The 19,768-nt window shown below is 46.4% G+C and overlaps 1 long non-coding RNA gene across 1 annotated transcript; it reads right to left on the reverse strand.

Moving 5' to 3' along the window:
• Positions 1-3,000: 3,000 nt before the first annotated feature.
• On the reverse strand, positions 3,001-18,583 carry LOC119377630 (uncharacterized). Its single transcript, XR_005180832.2, has 3 exons — positions 18,501-18,583; positions 12,088-12,234; positions 3,001-3,151 (listed from the first exon to the last, which is right to left on the reverse strand). It is a non-coding gene; the product is annotated as an uncharacterized LOC119377630 (long non-coding RNA).
• Between the last annotated feature and the right edge of the window lie 1,185 nt (positions 18,584-19,768).

Below are 19,768 nucleotides of genomic sequence, written 5' to 3' on the forward strand. Positions count from 1 at the left end.
ATTTTGACGCATTACAGGTGCATCCGAGAGCTCAGCGTGTGCGCGGAAGCGGGGGCGGCAGTGTCGTGGCCATGGACATTCCCTGTTGCAATAAGAGCATTTTCGCGATTTTACATTGCTGTTGAAGCCTATATGACATTTCAGTTTCTTGCTATCACATTACGTGGTTCGCTAAGGTCGCGAAACCGAGATTTTATTTTAGATTGCATGTGAAGCAACGACAAAGGTGCGATGTCCCGAATCTGATGGGCGATGTGGCGTTAACTATTATGAACCAACTAGCCCCGCAACGAATTCTATTTTAAGAAAGGCGCGATCGGTAAAATTGCATTTTTTTGATAGCCAACACAACCAAACTCCAAAATTTTCGGCACTGAAACCAAAGAATATATTTCATGGCCAACGGACGGCGATAGTCCTGCCTCGACACTTGTTCGAGAGCTTGGGCGAAGCTCCTGAAGCAATCATGTGTACGCCGTGAAATGTTCAGTGGTTTCGCCCAGCAGTAATAAAAGCGATACACCGCTTTGATTATTTTTCCTTTTTCTGTTTTTCCTTCTTTTTTTTATTTTTCTACTTTTTTATTTTTTATGTTTTTATTTGCTTTTATCTTTAGTTTTTTAGTCTTTTATTTTTTTTTCTATCTCTATGGGACAGCGCCATCAGGTATATCGTCAGCCAGCTGCAGTTTGCGTGCATCTCTATGGGACAGCGCCATCTATATTACTGTTCGGGAGATACTGCCGCGGTTACGCCTGACATGGGACAAAGTTAGACTAAGAGGAGCTACGCCCCTAAAAGGGATACACAGAAGCCTTTGCGTGTGGCCCTTCTTCTTGTCCCCGTCTTCATATACTTCTACGCTAAACACTAAGAATACGTTCAACCAACGAGTCCATAAGCAAAATCTAATGATTTTCTTGTATCAGAACCTCTGTACGTAAAAGGAGAAGCCGACGATTGACAAACTACCGAGAACTAGACCGCTATTATATGGGCGAGAATTTCCAGGTTGTGGTTCAGGACCATGTAACTACAACCCCGCAACTTAGAACTGCCTGTGTGGAGATCATTTGGTGATCCATAATTAGGAACGTCATCGCAAAAAACACAAGACGCAAAAAGAGACAACACGAAGTGGTCTATTTCTTTGTGTTCTATATTTCCTCGTCCTGTGGGTTTTTTGCAGTCACTTTTCCTAATCAAATACAAAACGGTTTGGTGCTGACATTTCATCGAGGGAGATCCCATTATTTTGACAGCCTGTATTGCTTGCTGCGCAGGACCACATGGTATTCAAGTTTTCGTCACAAAATTATATTACCATAGCGCAAGCCAGAAGAGTTTGGGTGTAGGTCAGTTGGTGATTCGTTATTAGAAAAACTGACCGCAAAAACACACAGGGCGAAAGAAGCGATTGCACGAAGTAATTTTGATGCTGGTCAAACGCCAAAGCCGAGGATTGATTATTTTCGCCGTCATTTGTGTTTCTGGGGAACGAAATATGAAAGTTGCTTGGCTCGTTGGTAAAGACTGTCGGAACGCAGCACAGTAGTTTCGCTGCATACGACTGGCTATAACAAACACTGCAGCTGCAGTCCGTGGCGGTTTGAAGCAATGTTTCGGCTACAAGCCGCGTCCCGGGCAAGGCTATATACAGTGCAGCTGTATAGGCTCGCCGTTGGTCCGTGCAACGTTCGCAAAAACTCGGCCTAGCTTTGCTTAGCCTAGATACTGCAAGTCAATATCAGTCACGCATGTCCAGTTCTAGGTGAACATGATAGAGACTGGTTAAGCTTAGTCTAGCAATCTATATCATATGATAGCCAATCAACAGTCAATCAATAGGTAACTGATATAATCCATCAACAACTGCTAATATATTATAGAGAATGCTTGATTGAGCTTAGCATAGCCCAAGGTTCAAGGTCAATGCCTTGTAATGGCCACTCGACAGCTAATCAATAATTGATCAGTAACAAAAATTTCTAGAAAATGCTTCTTTGAGGTCGCCCCACCTCAAAATTCATGGCCGATACCTTCTTATCGCCGATCGATAGCTAATCGATCAATAGCCATAAACTCACCGGTTCCTTGTGCATCCGCTTTAGTCGACTCGAAAGCGAAAGCCGTATTCTTCGATTTCTTCTAGGTCGATGTTTTGAACCTACCGCGCGCCCCTCCGAAACCTTTCTTCAACTAACGCGGGTTTGTAATGCCTCCAGGATCGGAGGCACTGTAAGCTTTCTGCACCTCGCCTTGTTTTGCACTGCCTCCGGTAACGGTTCACCTTTGACCAAGCAATGATGGCATGTGTTGACGTCATGGTGACGTCAAATTTTTGTAATCTGTGACGCAATCAGGATGTCACCTCATGATGATGATTTCTTGCATCATTTGTGTTGACGCCGCTGACGGGGGACTCCGACGCAAGACCGCCGGTCAATTTTCGCGTTTAATGAGGCATCTAAGGCTTCCGCCTTAACACAGTCTACAAAATGCATGTGAAACAAGGAAGGCAGCCCAGCTCCGCTCTTCCTTGAGACTTGGCACCACTATTGCGAAGTTGCCTTAATTTGTTTCACTAGCGAGACTGTTGATACTGGCGTGTTTTTTGATCTGGTGATGAGAAAAGTATTCAGAGATGTTGGACGAGTGGATTTTCGCCAACGCCAGAAAGAAGGAACATTTGTGAGGTGAGTATGTGTTCTGGCAGAAATCTGCCAGTCGGTTCGAGGAAAGCAAAAAATAAAAATTAACAACATAATCCAAAAACACTTGCACAGTGCCAGGTACAGCGTGATGTTTTATAAATGAACAGGTTGCTCTACAAAGCAATTAACTGCATTGAACGGCTCCCGTCATTATTTACTTAGGTGGTCAGGTATGTTCGCGATATGCCTCTCCCTTTATAAGGGCTATAACAAAAATGTGCGCAAAGAATATTAATACCTGTTACTGACAATGTAAGAATACTGGTGATGATGTACTTACCGAGCAATTTATTGGTTTGCCAGTATTATTTTTTAAGTGTTCTGCAACATGGCATTGATCGCAATCGAAGAGTCTGTAGAATTCCACGGGAAAACCAATATTATTCTGGAGAGCAGGCTTTGGTTTGTCATTCCAGCAAAGAATGTGTTTGCCGTCGCTGAAAGAATAAAAGGTTAGAGTTGTAAAGAACACAGAAGAAAACCACTCGCCACGTCCGTCTAGCGCCGAAGTCTAAAACCAACTAACTTTTTCTTTTTTTTTTCTGCACCCCTCGCTGTAGCCTTGCTGCCGCGCCGCACGAGATAACGCCCGACCTCTTCTTCCTTCACTGTGCAATCCCGTCGATGTCGGTGGCGCTACATTGCTCCCTCCCCTAAAGAACAGCATGGTCTGCGAACGAAATCAGCACTGCCAGGAAACTCTGCGGATTGAAGTAGTGTCCGCAGCGACGGGAGCGGAGACATGTGGAACTGAACTGAGCCAGGCCACTGTGGTAGTCGTCTCACAGTAGGCTGGCTTCAGGTGCTCCAAGGCGATGGTGTCAGGTTTGCCATGAGACTCGCGTTTCTCCAGTGCTGAAAAGGGCCCGAGGTAGTGTGGGTGGAGAGCAGGCCGAATAGGTCCAAGGCGCACAACATGGGTTGCATTGGTCAGGTCGGATGTAATGTACGGTGTACGTTGTGGAAGAGGACGTGTCGGACAGGGTTTAAGATCGCAGAAGAGGTCTCGAAGAAGGTGTACGTATTCGTGAGTAGACAGAGCTGCCGAAGGTGGTTCTGAGAAGAAGTCGCTGGGCAGATGGAGTGGAGTGCCGTAGACGAGCTCCGTGCTCGAGCACCCGAAGTCCGATTTCAAGGCGCACCGGATGCCCAGAAGAACCAGTGGCAGGCGGTGAACCCATTGCGATGGCGTGCCATGGGCGATCAGTGCTGCCTTGAGCTGTCGATAGAAGCGCTTCACGAGGTCATTGGTCTAGGGTTGGTAGGCAGCCGTGCAAAGACGACGCGTGCCAAGCAAGCGTAGAAGTTCGCGAAAAAGGGCAGACTCGAATTGCTGTCCTCTGTCAGTCACGACCTTGGTAGGGCATCCGAAGCGGGCAACCCATGTTGTGACAAATGCTGCTGCGACCGATGCAGCAGAGTTGTCTGGAAGCGAGGTCGCTCCTTGCCATCGAGTAAATCTGTCGACAGCTGTGAGCAGGTACCGAAATCCATCACACAATGGTAGTGGTCCGAAGACGTCAATGTGCACAATGTCGAAACGATGGTCAGGCTGGATAAACCGGCGTGTTGGGGGAACAGGGTACCTGTGGACTTTGGCACGTTGGCAGGGTGTACATGCACGTACCCAGTCGCGTACATCTGCGTTCATCCGGGGCCATACGTAGCGCGATGAAACAAGGCGTTGCGAGGCATGAACGCCGGGATGAGCGAGCTGGTGCAGCGTAAGCGTAAACTGCTTGCCTAACTTGCGAGCTGCTTGCGTAACGTGCGAGGGACAAATGGTCTGGGTGTGCCTGTAGAAGTGTCACAGACAAGGTGGGCGCCATCAAGCAGGGTATCGTTCAATCGCAGTGCTGTTTTAGATGAGCGCCGTTGTATGAGCTCAGGATCATTAGCTTGGTGTGCTGCGAGCGTCTGCACATCGAGTGGCGCAGGAGTTGCAGGCGATGTCACGGCCTCCACCAGGCTGAGAGTGTCAGCAGGTATGTTCTGGTCGCCGCTGACGTGTCGTATGTCGGTGGAGAATTCTGATATAAACAAGAGATGGCGGATTTATCGTGGCCTGTGCGTTGATGACTCTCTGCAAAGCGCATATGTCAACGGCTTGTGGTCAGTGAAAATTGTAAATGGTCGGCCTTCGACGATATGGCGAAAGCGTCGGATGGCGAGGTAAATTCCAAGTAACTCTCGACCGAATGTGCTGTAACAAGCTTGTGTTCGGCTGAGTTTCTTGGAGAAAAAGGCTAATGGTTGCCATGAGTTGTCAACACGCTGCTCGGGAACCGCTCCCACGGCTGTGCTAGACGCGTCACTCATGAGGGCTAGAGATGCCGTGGAGTTGGGGTGGGCAAGAGAAGCAGCGTTGGCGAGCGCGCCCTTGATCTTGATAAAGGCGTCTTCAACAGTGGAGTCCCAAGGGAGCAAGGACGTCTTGTTCTTGCTGGTAAGTAGACGGTCCAAAGGCGCCACGATATTGGCACACTTCTTGATAAAGCGTAACCATGCCGAGGAATTGTCGCAGCTTCGTGATTGTTGTGGACCTAGGGAAGCTCTGGACTGCTTCAATTTTTGATGAAAGTGGGCGGATGCCACTGGTGACCAGGTGATGTCCCAGAAAGACCAAGCTAGTGACACCAAACTCACTTTTAGACGCGTTGATGACGATGCTGTGGTCAGATAGTCGTTGCAGCAGACAACGAAGGTGCTGTAAATGCTCTTCCACAGATTTGCTGGCTATCAACAAGTCATCGAGGTAGGCGAAAACAAAGGGTAGACCACGCGTGACTGTTTCAATGAAACATTGAAATTATTGAGCGGCGGCATTCCTGAGACCGAACGGCATTTGCAAAAACTCAGAGTCCGAATGGTGTTGTGATAGCCGTCTGGGGTATGTCTGATTCGGCCATGGGAATTTGGTGGTAGGCGCAGACAAGATCAATATCTGAAAAGATGTTGGTGCCGTGCAGAGCGGCAGTGAAATCCTGTATGTTGGGTAACGGGTACCGATCCGGAATTGTCTTAGTGTTCAGAGATCGGTAGTATCCGCATGGCCTCCATTCACCTGATTTCGTGGGCACCATGTGGAGTGGAGCTGCCCAGTTACTTGATGACGGGCGAATAATTCCCAATTCCAGCATATGTTCAAACTCTGCACGTGCAACCTTGAGCTTGTCCGGAGGAAGTCGACGTGGCCGGAAGAAAGCAGGAGGTCCCACAGCAACGATGTGATGACGTACTTCGTGGCACACTGTTTTTTCCAATTAGGCGGTGCGGTGATGTCAGGGAATCCTCGTAGCAAAACGGCGAAGGGTTCATTGGAAACCGTAGCACAAGACAGGGCTAAATCTGTGGTTCCCGGCGCAGCAATGCCTTTAAGAGAGGTAATTTGTCGCGTCTAGGAGACGTTCTCGATTGACGTCGACAATGACGCCATGGTCGGTGAGGAATTCAGCACCGACAATGGCAGAAGGAACGTCGGCGACCATGAACAGCCAACGGAACGGTCTTCCTAGTCCAAGGTTGAGTGTGAGCGACCGTTGTCGAATTACTGGAATCCGCATTCAATTCACAGCTTGCAAGTACAGCATGGGAGTAGCGGTGCGATCCATTTGTGTAGCAGGTAGAATGCTGACCTGTGCGCCTATGTCAATTAGAAAGTATCGCCCAGTGACCTTTTCGTTGACAAAGAAGAGACGACATTGGGTGGGCCCGTGACCGCTCGTCGCCGCTAGCAGTCGGCCGGATGGTTGTCCGACCAGGTGCCGACCAGGTTACGACCAGGTTATGGTCGGATGGTTTTCCGACCATAACTCAGCGACGGGAAATAATGTTGGTGCCGGCTCGGACCGCTTCGTCAGTGAAGGGCTGACGGCGCGCGATGCTGAAGCCGGAACTGTTGTGTAACGTCCTGCAGCTCAGGACCAGATCGCGATGCTCTTTCGATTCGTTCATAGTTTACCGGCCATGCAGGGACACTACGGTTGTGTTGTTTTCTGTGTCGGTTGTCAGAATATTGATTTTCTTGTTTTCCTGTTGTGATTGTTTTTGCCATGTCTACGTCTACGTTTCGGTTCCTTGTTCCGGGTCTCATTTACGTATCGCTTTAATCCCTGGAATTCTATAAGCAACTGCTGCATCTGAGCATCTTTGTGCTGGCGCATTTCTTGCTGCATAATGTGTAGTTCTTAAACAGTTGAATACCGGCGAAGTTGAATGGCAGCGAAATTCTCCGCCGTTGTAGTAGACAGTTCGTGGTAATTGAGGGTCGACGCAGGTCAGCGTGGCTCAATTGGTGCCGCCGATCATCCTAGTTGAGATTATGTGTAATCCTTGCGTTCGTTCTCGGAGGTGGGCCATGAGTGTCTCCGTTATGGTGTGCATCAAGATACCGTGCAAAACGCCTTTCAAAATGCTATTCCCACTGACAGTGTAAGTGAGGACCGCATGAGCACTGCCTTTGAGTACCACAGTGTGGATGACGCGTGCTCTCTCCGCAAATGTCTCGTACTGGATCGAGAGGATGGCTATGTTGCAGCCAAGGTTTATTTGTTATCTTGCTATTCTGCCACGCTATATTACGCACATTAACGCGATTCGTTGCCCGACATAACGTCTGTATAGGGTCTTTTTTTGATTGGAGTTTCAAGCAGCAGCGTGGCTCTGTGGTAGAATAGTCGACTGTGACGCAGAGGGCCCAGGTGGAAATTTTATCTGATCCGGGATATTTTTTTCTCATTTTATTTGTTCTTATTTCGCGGCATATTAGTTACGGACAATGGTGGTGGCGGTTGACAACTACCCCACTGCTGTTGTGATCTGATAACAGCTTTCGCTGCAACATTTACTGGGGAGACGCGAAGCGTGTAGAAAAGGGTGTTTGAGTTCCACTAACGTGAAAGGTGGGGAGTGGTGAAGCATGCAGTGTTTTGTGAGACATTTCATTGATGAGGTACTAGTGGTGCCAAGCCTGAAACCGGGAATGCAGGGAAAGGTGTTTCCGCTCCACGAACTTCGTCGGCATACTGCATTGGAATACAGATGACCCTGAGGTATTCCTTATTTTTCCTCTTCTTCCCCTTCTTCTTGTTCCCAGCCTGAACCCGGCCATGTAGCGAAGGGTGTTTCTTCTCCACTAACGTCGACGGAAAACTGCGTCGGAATGCGGCTTACACTGAGGTTCTTCTTCTTCTTTTCTTCTTCTTCCTCCCTACATGCCCTGTTTTAATTCCCTACGTCATGTAGGGAAGGGTGTTTCAGCTCCGCTAACGTCGTCGGCCATGTCAGTGATCGCCTCCTGATCGCGTCCTTAACTTCGTGTGGACCAAAATTTGGCCTGGGAGGGTAAGTGCATTTGACAAATATGACTCTCGGATCATAACATGAATTATATGAAAATCCTGTCGTCAAATCTTTTCCTACAGACACGCGTGGTACATACCCATTTACCACGGGCCGCGGTGAACGGTATGCGAAACAAAGATTGACAGTTTATATCTACCCAGGAACGTCGAGAACAGACATCGGTTATTTAAATGCGAGAGCGTTAAGAAAGACTGCCATCAGCAGCATTGACCCGACCAATGGAAATGATCGAAGTTAGGATCTCGGTAGGAATCTAACCCAAGCATTGTGATTGGCAATCAGGTTTTCTACCAGAGAGCCACGCCAGGTCTATAAACTGGTTTGGAAAAACAGCCTATGCAGGCCTAATGGCAATGCAACGTCAATTGTGGTTGTGATACTATCTAATTTTACATAAAATCAGTAAACACTTTGTATGTACTCCTATGATACTAGCATCGTATCAGAATAATGTCTGTGGTGCCAGTGTTGGCTTCGTTTTTATAGCAGTCTAACAAATATTGTATTTGTGTTCCTCTGACTCCGCAAGCAATATTGAAGCATTGCCCGACCTCGGAGGTGCAGTCATGTTAATGATTGCTTAATGTTAAAGACCACACAGCGTGCAACGGAACGAAAATTGATGGGAGTAACATTAGGGGATCGGAGGAGAGCAGAATAGGTCAGGAAACAAAAAGGGGTAGCGCATATTCTAGTTGACATTAACAGCGACGGAAGCGACATTTTGCTTTTTAGAGCAGACTCTGGAGCAGAAAAAATGCTAGTTTGGAGCAGGTTTTGGTCTTTTCGGAGCATATGGTGAAATATTCCAAACGACTACTGGAGTTTAAATCATCATTTAAACATCTTATAAATATTAACATTATTTATTAAACATGTTGCACATACAATAATCACTGCATGTTGCTGTATAGAAACAAATAATTTACCAGTTGTATGGTCACTGAACGCCAAGTAAGATGAGCTACATATATTTAAAATGCCAGTACTTGCGCCAAAAATAATATAAAAGTGATAAAGCTGTGCGCAAAATTATAAAAGTAGCCGTAGTCGCATGTAACTATCGCCAAAGCAGCAGTTTATAATCGGTACAAGATCAAAAAATTATGTTAATATAATATTTCACCAAAATAGCCAGCACTGAAAATTTGAAAAGAAACAGCTCAAATTATACACTTAAAATGCCAGTTCTAGCGGCACAAACGATGTCGAAGCTGATAAAGTGGTAAATGTAATCAGTCACACATCAAAGTCGTCGCAGCAGAGGTTAGTAATCAGTATGATGTCGAACTAATTTCACATACATTTCACCAAAGTAGTCTGCTTGTCAGATATATATATATAGTGCCAGTACTTTTGGCATTGTCAATATGCTATACTAGCATCGCAGCTAGTATGCAAGCTGCATACTAGAATATTAGGATGATAGTATACAGCTTGTTTTTGGTTTTGTTTAGTCTCGCCGGATGGTCACACAGCTAAAGTTCATTGTTTTGAGTTTTCCAAAGCCATTTCGGAGCAGGTTCGGAGCAGTTACTAACAAATATTACACTTTGGAGCAGCATGGAGCAGCATTTCTCTTTTGTAGCAGTTTGGAGCAATTGGAGCAGCACTTCCATCACTGCATTAAGTGAAAGAAAATTCAGCAGATCCCACGCCTTGTGGGAATCGGTTTCATGAAAAGTATTTGTGCGAGTAGTTGTCTATGCGGCATTCCCGGCTTTGCCAAGCGTTACGAGGGGGATCGACGTGTTTTTGCTAGCGTAGTAGCTGTGCGCACATCGTGGCCTTACCAGGCTTGTCGACTAAACCGGCGTTTAAAGGATACCTTATGGTCTGACGTAACGTCAGCACTCGCTCTAGAGAGCAGATGTGAGTATTATCGAAACGAAATAGACATTGCGGTTGATGATGTGAATATCATACGTAACTTTCGTTAGGGTATTCCTGCGTGGTCGAGCAGCGCTTGAATACAGCTTGCTGAATCGTAGGAGCACAAATGTAATCTTTATTACACTTCTGTCAAAGCGGAACCAACACTAGAACAAAATTTACGCTAACTCGGCATGACGCCTGTTTCATAGGAGTACCTATGTAATGTTTATTGCTTTGTCATAAAATTACATTGCCCGCACTGTGACCACAATTGACGCTGCACCGGCATTTTTCCTCCATAGGGTCTTTTGTAGCGTTACCTACACTTGCCTAGCCAGAGCCGGTTTCGCGTGGTACCTCAGGATCCGTGCTGCGCATGCGCGAGGATCAGTGCGGAGCCGGCATCTCACGCGCTCTCCGTCACCGCCGCGCGCGGCTCGCCGCTGCCGGTGGCGGAGACGGGAGGAGTGGCGTCGTAGCCGGGCAGACAGACTGGCGCCGGAGCGCGCGACTCGCCGCTGCTGCTCTGCGCATTCGAGAGGGGCGACGTCGTAGCCATGGCGCGCGCAGCTATTCGCCTTCGCTGTGTAGTCGCCGTCTGACAATGCGCTGGTGCCGCTTGATAGCGCCTCTTACTGGCGTTTGCAGGTGGATAACGCCATGGAGAAGGAGAGCGCAAATGCTGCTCAACGACGCAGAAGAGCCGAGAAGCTTATGTCATCGGATCCCGAAGTAGTTGCCTGGCAATTAGTGGTTCAGCGTACGAAGAATGAAAAAGAAACCTGACGTTGAGCCAAAATAAATATGTATGTGCCACATAATGCGTATACCGTGTGTGTGTCATTGGAGCAGCAGTAGGCATGTGCAATCAAGCTAAATCCTAGACAATCTGGAAAGCTCAGAATAATGAGCTGAACCTTTGCTAACGCTACGGATATCCTGGCATAGCCCAGCTAAGCCAATGCAATTTTTTTTTCCAAAGCAGTTTGAAGAGGTGGTGCGGCTGTGTGTAAAATACCCGAGTGCCACCCAGAATGATTAGGTTCGATTTCTGCTAGAATCCTGATTTGTATTCTTTGCATTCGTCGGGTCAGCCCGGCCGATGTCGGTTTTTCTTCAAGCTCTCGCACCAATGTCTGACCTCGCCGTTCCTGCGAAGGTATAATCTATCAATCACCTATGGTGTATACCCGCTTACCGTGACCCGTGGTATGCGCGAAGTGCCACAAGTGTCTGGCGCAAAGAGTTTCACGACATACGCGACAGGAGTTTCACGTTATTCATATCATGACCACATATTCATATTTGTCGAACCCTCTCACCCTTGCATGCCAACTTTGCTCTATACCAAGCTAAGGAGGCGATCACGAGAGCACCCAGAAATTGGCGGCTAGATGGATAGACAGAAACGTAGATAGAAACGCTCAAAGTGTCTCGGATTCTCTAAGAAACGATTCGTACTTAAAATAGTTCCTGGACTAGCCACGTAATGTGTAGGATAGGCAACAGATGAACAAGAGAATGTTTACCAAGGGATGGAAAACGCCGTCGAGGAAGGCAGATAGTTAGTTGGAGCGACGAAATTAGGAAGTTCTCCGGGAAGAAATGCAATCTTCTTGCACAAGATAGAGTAAACGGGAGATCATTGTGAGAAGCCTTTGTCCTGCAGTGGACATAAATGCGCCGAAACTGATGATAATCTTTATGATGAGTAATGTATGGTTATCTTCCTCGGTTAACTCTCGCCTTTTACGCGTGCGCAGCCGCCTTGCTATATGGTTAGCTAGATCAATAAATACCCTGGCGATCGGTGATGATCTCCATTCTCTTTTTTCACGAAGACTGCACTGTGGTTGCGTTGGCATGCCAACATGGATTGTGAACTGGTAGCTTATGTGTCCCGGTTGGCAACCACGCGTGGAGATCTTTTCTTGGGTACCCTTGCATTACTGTGACTTTGTTCTCAAGTGTTTCTATTTTATTTCCCGTCAAAGCAGAAAGGTAGCTGGCGCTTCTATGAGGAGCTATCATCTCCTTACGTACGCCTAATAGGAAGACATAAGCAGCCCAAATATGCGCGATAGAACTCTGCTGCTCACTGCCTCTCGCAGAGGTTGTGGCTTGGCCCACTTACTTGACACGATAATAGAAGTCTCGAACTGACTCTCTGCTGCAATCAGACAGGTACGGTTTGCGGCCGCCTCTCGAGTTGGCTGTCAGGTATTGCTCTTCATTTTCAGGACATTCCCCCCACTTGCCATTATCCTTATAGGCTCCTATGCTGTAAAAAGAAATAAACTGAAGTTTAGTTGATTTTGGTTTATAGATATTTTGGTTTATAGAGATGTTCTCAGTTCCGGGTATCGTCCCAAAATGCCGTTACACTTACTGCACGTTTCGTGATTTTAACCATGCTGATGGTCTAGCAATCACAGACGCCCTTTGCGACTCTTTTCAAGAATTTGAGCAAAAAGCGCCAAGAGTGATGTCAATACGTTATCAGCTTTTTTCGAAAGTCTTGTCAGTAAGTGTATCAATTGTTTCATTCCTTTGAAAACAGAGAAAACAAACACTGAAATACGCTGGATGACTAGGGAACTCTTGCATTTTTCGCGTCGTGTGACCAGACTACGTCGAGCAACACGCTCTGGTGACTTAACAAAGCTCCAACAGTATGTTAGCGCCAAAAACGATTTTTGTGCTAAAATTAAGGCAGCGAATAAATTTTATTACAGGGTTACCTTGCCGAAGCTAATGAAAGCAAATCCCCGTAAATTCTGGAAGGCTATCCAACCATCTGGGTCTTCATCGCACACGATGACAATTGACAACGTTGCAGTTTCTGATCCACAGACAATCGCTTCTGCCTTCAACGCCTACTTCCGCTCAATCTTTACTACTGACAACTCGGACATCCCTATTTTTATTCAGAATCTCACCCCGGAATTGACGATGTGTCAGTGTCACTTGAGGGCATATGCAATCTCATTTTAAATTTAGACACCAAGAAATCATGCGGTCTCGACGGCATCCCGACAGCCTTTAGTTAGATACTCTGTTTGGTGTAGCAGATACCTCACAATTATTTTTAGAAAATCTCTCTCGTCAGTCACACTTCCTTTCTCGTGGAAATGTACTTCAATTCTGCCCTTATTTAAATCGGGTAATGCTCAATTATTAAGCAATTATACACCAATCTCTTTAACAGCGCATTCATGTAAAATGCTAGAGCATATTATATTTAAACATATCATGAAATTCCTTGAAACCAACAAAACCTTAAGCACTTCCCAGCACGGCTTCAGACGCGGTCTTAGCACTTTACTCAACTTACAGAATTCGTTCATGACATCAGCAGCTCGATGGACATAGGTGACCAGGTTGACACCATTTTCATAGATTTCGCCAAGGCATTCGACACTGTCTCGCATTCTAAATTATTGCACAAGTTCTTTGCCATACTAAAGAATGTGTCCTTGGTTGGCTGGATATCCGACTTTCTTTCGCAGCGTTCACAGTATGTGTGCTTCAGCTCTACTAACTCGCCTTCGATGCCCGTTTCATCAGGTGTTCCCCAGGGTTCTGTGCTGGGCCCCCTCTTATTCCTGCTTTATATTAATGACATCCCCTTGCACACCCCTGTGAAAATGCCGTTTTCGCATATGACTGCGTCCTATATCATACTGTTAAATCTACACTGGATCATGCCACTCTGAACAATTCCTTCTCTAACTTTTTTGGGTGGTCCAAATTTGGCAAATGAATATTAACTTCTCCAAGACCGTCGTTATGCCATTTACCCGACGATCATGCCACTTGACTTTTGACTATGGTTTTAACAATGTTAGTCTGTGCAGGGTGAACGAATTCAAGTACCTCGGTATCCTTATGACACATAATTTCTCATGGTCTAAACACATTGATCACACATGCAACAAGGCTCTTCAGAAATTAGGCTATTTAGATCGTACGCTCGGTCTTGCTCCTCAAGAAACCGAACTGCTTCCTACAAAGCTGTCATTCGTCCCATCCTCGAATATGGTTGCGTGGTGTGGAGCCCACATAAGAAATGTGACATTAAAAAACTAGAATCCGTTCAAAAAAGAGCTGTGCGTTTTGTATGCAAAAGATATGACAGAAATTTTTCTCCGTCGAATTTTCTGCCTCAACTAGGTCTCACTACACTTGCGAAGCGTCGCCATGTTGAATGCCTGAAATTCCTTTACAGTGTAATCAATTCTCCCCGCCTCGACACTCTAGACAGTTATCGTAAGCTCTCCAGACCTTTATCTACGCGGAGCGACCACGAACTTAACATTACAACTTTTTTCACCCGCACTGATATGTTCAAATATAGTTGTTTTCCAGCTACTATAGAAGCCTGGAATTTGTTGCCCGGAAGTGTGCGTTGCTTTCCACTCAAAGAATTTCTGGAAGCATGTTCATGATTGTTGATTTGCTGTTCTTGTTTTGTTTTCTTTTCCCACTCCTGCAACAGCCTCACTGAGGCTGCAGTATGTAAAAACAAATTAATAAAAAAATAAAAATAAATAAAAGAAGGGAGAGAGCGCGCGCGTCCAGACCGGCCATGGATGTCCATACACCTTATGAAAGTTTTACCTGCGCAGAGTGACATTTAAAGAATGCGTATTTGACGTGGACACCTGGTGAAATGCTCGTGAATGCATTCCGTAGAAGGCGCGTCTGAAGAATCGTGCTATGAAGCTGGAGATGAATAAGTGTAATGAAGAAGATCTAATTTCTTTAGAATACATATCCGAAATAACGAACGAAATGTAAGCTCTTCGTACCGGCTGAAACCTCCTAAAGATGAACTGGTTCCCCTCTTGACATAGTTAATAAATGGGCGATTATTGATCAAAGCGAGTTCACGTGACCTGCCGGCTCAGGCAATGACTTTTCAGCAAACGCCTCTGGTCATGTGATTTATAGAGAGATCACGTGGTGTCGCAAATGCGCCTCTAGATTTCAAGTGTGCGCGCCTACACATGATTCGTCAAAGCGACATCACGAAACCTGGCGGCGCAGCCAGTGGCGTTTAATACGACTAATGTAAATCTCTAAAGATAGTGCAAATTGCTTTCGCAGTATTTTGTACCCAAAGTACCACCCGGTTTATGCCTTTACTTAGTTTTGAGGATATATTTAAATGAAGTGCCCATATCAAGTTTTCTGCTTTTCAATTGTCTTACTATGGTCGATACAACGCAATGATATGCTTCCCATAAATCCATGCTCTGCGAGCATGGGTGTGTAGCCGAGTGGTTATGATTAGGGACCAAATTTTAGGCAAATGCCTTTTTTGTTCCTTGCGCTCCTATCACGCTATTTTGATATAAGAGCATAATTAGAGGTTGGAAAAGCTTTTACAGTGTTTTTATAGTGCCTATAAATGCCTATTTTTGGCGTTCGTGCCTAAATGCTTACAAATGCCCCTAAATGCCTATTTTCACATTTGGCGGTTATATGAACGCTATTGCGCCTGAAGTTTCGCTTCCAGGTGCTGTTTAAGACCGTTATTCATGTTACCGCGAGTAAGACTGACTGTTGGGAACTATGACGATCAACCTAGTCCTTTAGTTCAGCCAACCAACAACCGCTAGCAGCAGTGAAGCGGGACACGCCGGCGAGCATTCGCCGCCGCGCTGACATGGCCCGAGCGGTTGGCGAATGCGAAACCGCGGAGAGCCGTCAGCGGAAAGGAGAGTGCAGAGCAAAAAAAAAAGAAAGAAAAATGTGATGTGCACGCAGCTTTTGTTTTGTTTGTAATTTACTTTTTAAGGTGTTCACTGGAGTAGCGTATTCAGAAATCTTTATCAGGGGGGGGGGAGGAGGGACAACCATACTTTATATGTTCGTGCATGCGTTTGTATGTGTGCGTGTATATACACACACGCACAACTGAAATGTGTCGGGAGAGGGGGTTGAACCCCCCCCCCCGCCTGTGGTTCACTACCAGGGGAGAAATTGGCTCTACGCAATTGGACCCGGCCAATAGGAGGAATCCCTCCCTTCTGGTCCTTTAGCAATCTGGCTGTCTGTTCGTGCTCTGCACTTGTCAGTCATGCCGGAAAGACACTCAGTAGTGTGTTGATTCCACAGTGGACACTTGACCCACTCTGCAGAACACGAGAGTGCTAACCGTGCGGGACAAAGCACGCTATGTTCAAACGTCAGCGCCTTGGTACCATCTTAAGCAATAACATTTTTGCTTTCCTGTCGTAGATAGAGGCCGCGCACGTGTTCGTTTGAAACTATTTGCACTTATGTGACAATTTGTTGTGCCTATATTTACGATTTTAGCAGACTGAAAAAATTTTTCCCGCCTATTTATGGCGCCTAAAATGAGCTTTTTTAGTGCTAAAAATCCGGCCTCTAGTTATGACACTTGCCTTCGGGCCATAAGTACGTGCGTACAAACCTCGCCTCGTCTAAAAAAAATATTTGCTTTTTTTATTTCTTTATGGCCGTGACTATACATCGTAGTCAACGCTGTGGAGGCTACGCAAGAAGTAAGTTCGGTCCGGAAAACGTATCATTCCGTGCGTCTCACAGCCGCGTTTCGTCGTCGTAACTGCTCATGAGAGCAGAGCAAGGGCACGCGCGTCAAGCGTGGCGACGCTTCAAATGACAAACAAAGAGACGAAGGCAAGAAAACGCTACGAATTATAGAACAATTTACAGCCGTAAAAAAGAGTGGTATGCCTCTAAGCCCAGACACGTCCATAAAATTTAAAGAAATCGCATTGTGGGTGCGAAACAAGAACGAACTGGTGCTAGCATATCTACTGCAAGAAGTGTCGCTAGCCTCCACAGCGTTGAATGCTGTGAATGGTACGGAGCAGGGCTGGGCAGAGATACTCGGGAAAGTTTTCCGGAATACAGATATCGAAATACATCGACTGGAAGCCTAAAATACAGATACTGAGATAAATTTCCCTTTACCGTAACGGGATATTTCAGACACTTTCGCAATAAGACGAAAAAAGTATTCCGGTATACAGATACAGCAATACAGATACTGGAATACTTTTTTATGTCAAGGATGCTCATATTGCACAAACACATTTATAAGTGCAGCATAATGTTGTAAATAAAGTTCCAGCGCATTGAAACTTTCAGTTCACTTATTTATTTCAGTGCCTTCAGCGCCATTAAGACATTACTGGGATAGGGGTTACAATGTACATAATTAGTAATAATGACATAATCACACGTATCAATTGCAATAAAAAGTACACTATTTGACAGCAACAGTGACACGTATTGGACACCGAAATCAACATACTTGGTGACAACAAATTGATCTATGCTAGAAATAGCATAGTTTAAGGAAAGCACTCGAATCACTAATGAACACCAGTGAAATGAGAAAAAGTATACATTTATTTTGCACATAAGATCTGCTTTGCTGAGAAGATTGCTGTATGAGCATGTCAAATAGGCTGTCTCCTAGACAGCGTCGGTTCGGCCTTAGAGCAAAACTCGCGAAAGAGAAAAAGTCTCTCTACCGCTGCAGACGATCACAAATCCGTGTTATAGTAACTAAATACCGCCTTCATAGCCGGATAGCCCCGCAGCGTGGCGATATCTCTTCTCGGGTCATCTAGATACCGAAACACTTCTGCCCTGACTTGGGGTTGCTCTGACCGTTCAGAAGACAAAGTTAGCCCCCATCTTCGTAATCCTCAGCCGTCTGGCCCGGTCGGCGCTGGCTCAGACGGCTGAGGATTGCGCTGCCCATGTAGGCCGGCCATAATTACCTATGCGCAATGGAGACCAATATGTCAATACAGAACAATTCAGACATTGGCTTCCTAAAATCACGTTCTTCGGGGTTGAGGGGGTTTAAGCTCTCCCAAGTCGCTCCTGCCAGCTCTCTAAACAGACCTGGAAACAGCGACAGCTGCTTAGAGCGCCCCATCAGAAAATAGAGCGAGCACTCGTCGCCTGGGCCGAAAGGGTGACTCTTCAATAATGCTGTCAACGCCATCGACGCTACCAGCACCCATTTAAGCAAGCAGCAACAGGCGAAGTCGGCTCCGGCGGTAGAGGAGAGCCTGGTACAAAAGACCGTTTCACGCTTCTAATCAATTAGGAACGCACCCTGACACGCTGTGAGGTGGCTGAAAGCGCGAAATTTTTATTGTTTAATCACGCACAGGAGAAATCTCACCAGGCACTACCTTGGAGGTAAAAATGGCTGCTAATGGGAATGAGAGACAGAAGAAGTCGGCTTTTAGCTAACACTTACACTTATACTAACGTTTCCTACTGGAACATGCCAATGGCTGCTAATGGGGAATGAGAGACAGAAGAATTCGGCTTTTAGTTAACGCGCACGCTGCGATTTTTTAATTGTTCAACAACGCACAGGAAAATTCTCCCACCGGCACCACCTTGGAGGTCAAAGCGTAAGACTGGTTACGCACTACGACTACTACGACTACGACTACGAGGGACGAACGGGTGCCGCTTTAAGGAGCTTCGCCCCTAAAAATAATATCTGGTTAGTAGTTTACTCACAGAAGTGCTACTTGAAGTGCTGTGCCGCGTACGCCGTTGAAAGTAGCACCATCGTCATGAATAATTCCCACTGAAGCGTTTCCAAAGCAGATGGATTGGGGATAAGCCAGTCCTGCAGAAATAAAACTCCGTGAGCAGCCATAATGTAAGGAAACTAACAGCCTCTATCAATAGCACCGAAAACGTGTACTGTGCACTTAGTTGCCTGCATGCGCTGCTCGTCACACCCATAAGCGTATATTTCGCCCGCCTGCCCTGTCTTGGAAGCATGGGGCGCGACGCCCACCACTGGATGAGCTGGCACGACCGTCGGCGTGACGTTCGAGGCAGGATGAGCGGCGCGTCGTCTGCTTTGTGAGAACAGCGACGCGTGATGAAAACGAAATTTTAGAATAACATCTGCGCTGTAATTCTCAGTAAATGGGGAGTGTCCCCACACCGGCCGTGCGCTTGAGAACACTTGAAAACATTACAATATGCAGCCACTGTTCTTGCAGGCGTCTATACGGCAGGCCAGTACTCAGTGCCGCAGTGCAGGACGTATGCCAAGGAGCCCGGTGTGAGCCTCGACACGTGTTCTCAGTGTTAGAAGTATGTCTTCTTGGCGGAAACGTGCCACGTGTTTAGCGTTATAGACATGATTCTGCCGGCAAAAGCGCTGGCGCACTTACCAAAAACTGTTGCAAATTAGAACTTTACATTGTGGTCTGTACACCTCCTTTTTATCCTGCTTTGCAGCTACTTGTTCTCTCTTTTTTACTACGATTCCAAGCTCATGCGGGTTCTTATGTAGCGCCGTTGTACGGAGAACTAGTCCAGCGATCGTTATGTGACCTTTGTTTACCTTCGCGTGGCACGATGCCACATGCGTCGCCTCCTAGACTTCTTCTCCTGCTAACAGCAGTCGTGAAGCCTACGGTCCTAACTTTTGGTCTATGCACGTTTATGCGCTATAGATACTGGCAAGTTCAGTAGAATGGAAAGGGAGCGGTAGGAATTATGCTAAAAAAGGAAGGCACGTCGTATGCTCATGTTTGTCTGAGCCCAGACCAATATTCGTTCTGGATAGATTAAAAAAAGGGGAGGGGGAGAATTGCTCGCTGAGGATACCGATAAACGTGGCGTGCGAAGCCACTTGAGTAATATTGATTACGAAACGTCCAAGAACTTACAAGAAAACAAAAAAATAATCTTGCTGACGACGCGCACAGGTCGCCGTAGGTGCCAATTTCCTTCACGTTCTGAAGATATAATTTTCTAGAAGCTTT

The sequence above is a fragment of the Rhipicephalus sanguineus genome, unplaced genomic scaffold, assembly GCF_013339695.2.
Source record: "Rhipicephalus sanguineus isolate Rsan-2018 unplaced genomic scaffold, BIME_Rsan_1.4 Seq5200, whole genome shotgun sequence".
NCBI classification, from domain to species: Eukaryota; Metazoa; Arthropoda; class Arachnida; order Ixodida; family Ixodidae; genus Rhipicephalus; species Rhipicephalus sanguineus.